The sequence below is a fragment of the Grus americana genome, chromosome 1, assembly GCF_028858705.1.
Source record: "Grus americana isolate bGruAme1 chromosome 1, bGruAme1.mat, whole genome shotgun sequence".
Taxonomy (NCBI): Eukaryota; Metazoa; Chordata; class Aves; order Gruiformes; family Gruidae; genus Grus; species Grus americana.
Window position 1 is genome coordinate 80,250,245 of NC_072852.1, and position 3,568 is coordinate 80,253,812.

The window sequence follows — 3,568 nt, forward strand, 5'->3', positions numbered from 1 at the left end:
TGTCACTCAACTAGTGCTACACATTTTGCCCATAAATGAGAACTGGTTTTCTGCCTTATTTCCCCCTTATTTTTATCTAAAGTACTCCAATCATTCTGTCTTCACCATGCTGTGCTGAATTGTTTTCAATTACCATTATGGAAAATAATTAACAAGCAGGCAGCTCAGTGGGAAGAACAATAGGAGAGGAAGAACAAGCAGAGGGAGAGCATGACCAAAGATCATGCTGACTCCTAAAAGCTCACCTTTTTATATCTAAGCAGAGCAGCTGAAAAGCAGTTGATACAAACTTTATATAAACAGCTGCTCCTTACAAAAGAGATACTGCTTTTGCATGGGTTATGCAAACACAAACACATCCCCATCCTTGCTTTTGTTCTATCTTTGCCACACCTGTTAAAGTTTGCAGGCCATCCCTCCCAGCTTCTGTGGCACTTCTTTCTCTGAATTAAGGGAGCAGAGGTAATAGTCCTTTCTGCTGGGCATCAGAAGTTGAGCCTGGGCAGTAAGTGCCCTGCCAGCATTACATCAGGAAACATCTACTGGTAACTTTGATGATATTTTTCATGATGCCCAGAGTGGCTGCAATGGCAATACCCCCACTTCACCAGCCTTTTCTGAACTGCTTTTTTAGTCATCTGTGCTGAGACCACGTGCACCATCATCAGCTCAGTTACCACTATTGCTTCTTCAGCATTGGCCATTTCTTGTAGCTCAGTGCAATGAAAAGGGGAGCTGGTGATGTTCTGTTGGACTTCTCTACTGTCAGAGCTGCTACTGCAGTATTTGTAACAATTCTGTTCACATCAAGCAAGCTGAGCCAAAGGGTTAGTTAGAAAGTCTTTGTTACAGTGGGTATAGCTTTTAGGACCCGTTAAAAGAATCATTAAAGACCTCACTGGTTTAGACCGTTAGTGCTGTTAAGCTGTACCAAAACCTACAGTGACGATTTGTGGTAGGTACAGGAGACTGCTGTGAGAGTGTATCTGTCACCCATTGTCTACGGCCTTGCCTAGGCTCCTGCCACTCAGCCCCAAAGCCCTGCAGTACTACAGCTTCTTGGTTCTGTTGGTGAAGAAAGCATCAGTGCTATCATGATCAGGTACACCGGTTTTGAATCGTCTTTTTGTTTGCAAATCAAGACCAGATTTATTAACCCAGGGCAAAGCATGTTTGGTTTTTTTTTTAAAAAAGTTTTCCACCTGTGCTTTCCTGATAAAAGCATACGTACAGATCTTTTCAAATAGAAAATAAAGGCTTCAGTCAGCTACAGGAATCTCTGCAAGCAACAGCTTCTTGAACTTCTTTGTATGCATAGCTGCTGACCAAGGCCTTTCAAAAGGATATTGTGCTTACCTGTGTACAGCCACTGTGCAGTCCAACAGGTCACGACAACTTGACATCAGTGAATGAGCCTGTTCCAAGGCCTCAAGTCTTTTTTTTTCCTGAAAAATGGCATTGCACTTGTCTTGCAGACTCCCACTTGCAGCTGCCTTGTCCTTGAGATGTGAAAACCCAAAGAGCAGCTGTACCAGAGGGCTGCACATTCACAGCTTTCACTTCTTCAGAGCTGTCACCAATGTAGCATCTCTTTTTTTTTTTTTTGGCGGAGGCTTGAACCTGCCAGGAAGCAAAGCCAAGCCCCAGAGCCTGGCAGGGACTAGGAAACTCTGCTCACGCCATGCCATGTCACAGATACCTCAAAACACTCTCCCGCTTAATACTTGAAGGGTTTTGGGCGGAGCGGAGGGAGGAGACACAACAGAGCTGCTGACTGCTGGGATTGCATATGCTGCTTTGTCAGCAAACTAGCTGGTTGGCACCCCAGCTCACAAGGGTAGACTGGAAAAAAATTATATTCAGAGGTAAAATGCAAAAAAAACTTACTAAGATTTTGTTTTCAAATCACACATTTACAGTAGTGCTGCTCATAACACATTCTGTGATGCTGTTTTCTAAAGTCTGTGTCTTGAAACATCAGTAGCAGTTATTCCCTCAGTTTAAAGACAGGAACAAAAAGAAGGCATCCATAAGTCAAGAGCAGCAATATCTGTGCTCATGAAGGGCCCCTACAATGCTGTGCCTAAAAAAAAGGTGAAGTTACTGGACTGAACACAGAGCGTGCCCTCAGCAAATGCATTTTCAGGCTTTTCTGAACAAGCTTGTTCTGCACCTATTGACCTCCCTGAAAGCCATTAATCAGCTGATAATATAAGGCTAGTGAATGCGGCAGATACAGCAGGGCAGTCAATAACCTGCTTTTAGCCAATCCAGAAACGCAAGGAAAGCATCAGCAGTGACAAATCCAAGTGCTTTTATCACACATAGGATATTTCAGACAAAAACACAACCCACAAGTGGCAGTGCTAGGATTGCCAGAAAACAAATACGGTTTCTGCTTAGTCACTAGGAATGAAAACAAAACAAAACAAAAACAAACCTTACTTCCAAAATTCTCTTGGTTATCACGAAAACACACCTTGATTTGGTCCTACCTTGAAGCTGGTTTGTTGCAGCAACTGGAACCAGAATTCAGCCCCATGGCTACCCAGCTGCCACATGAGGCATTCTTCCTTCACTCTTGCACATGGCCTTTTACCAAAATCAAAGAGCAAAGGATTGCCATCAGCCTGTGGCTGGCGTGGCATCTCTCTTGCAAGGTGTTTTTATTGGTGTCAGTTAAGAAGAGGCTGAGGTGCCAGTAAGCGGGAGAACCATTTTTTCTTTATGCTCTATCCTCCTGCAGTCAGTGTATGTTTTTTCTAGCTGTCTTCCCTCTCCAGCTCAGCTACCCAGACTGAAGTTGTCTTACTTCCTTCCCCAGCGCAGCTCTCATCTATACTCCAACCCCACCACCAATTAAATAGCCAACACCCTGCACACTAGAGAGCTGGACCCCCACCTGGCAGTGTTTCCTGCCAGACCTGTGGAAGTGCAGCTTTGACAACGTGAAGGCCAGCACTGGAGTTGCAGTTTCTTCCCTTGTCCTTCCTCTAGATTTTGTGATTTGGACCAATTTTAAGTTGTCAGCATCTCACTGGCATTCTCCATATATTTGCCTGTCTCATAGCTTACAGGGCTGGGAGGAAGTGCACCACTGTCTATTATAGGTGCTTAGGTCAGATTCTTTAAAAGTTACTCACCTAGATACTCAAAAAAGTACATCCTTAGAGTAAGTCAATACCTGACTAATTCTACATATTGAAACCAGTAGTTCTGCTACTACTTTACCTTATTCTTTCCCCTTTTTTTAGGGCTTTAACAACTGCTCAGAGCAGCTGTTTAATTCTGTGGAATCCAACCAAACTACCACAGCACTTATTATTAAGGGTATCTTAGGAAGTTCATTTACAGAACTATTCTCCATGAACCAGACTGTATTCTTTCCTTCATACTTAGCTAAGCATCTACACTAAAATGCAAAACTACATCCACACAGTTCCCCAGTTTAGAAACATAGATGAAAGGAAGACACTGAGCACATGTATCAAGTGGCTAGTTCATGAGGTCTGTTTGGGTATGCCGTAAGTTTACGTATGGAGACAAACTGCACACTAAAAGGAAAAAG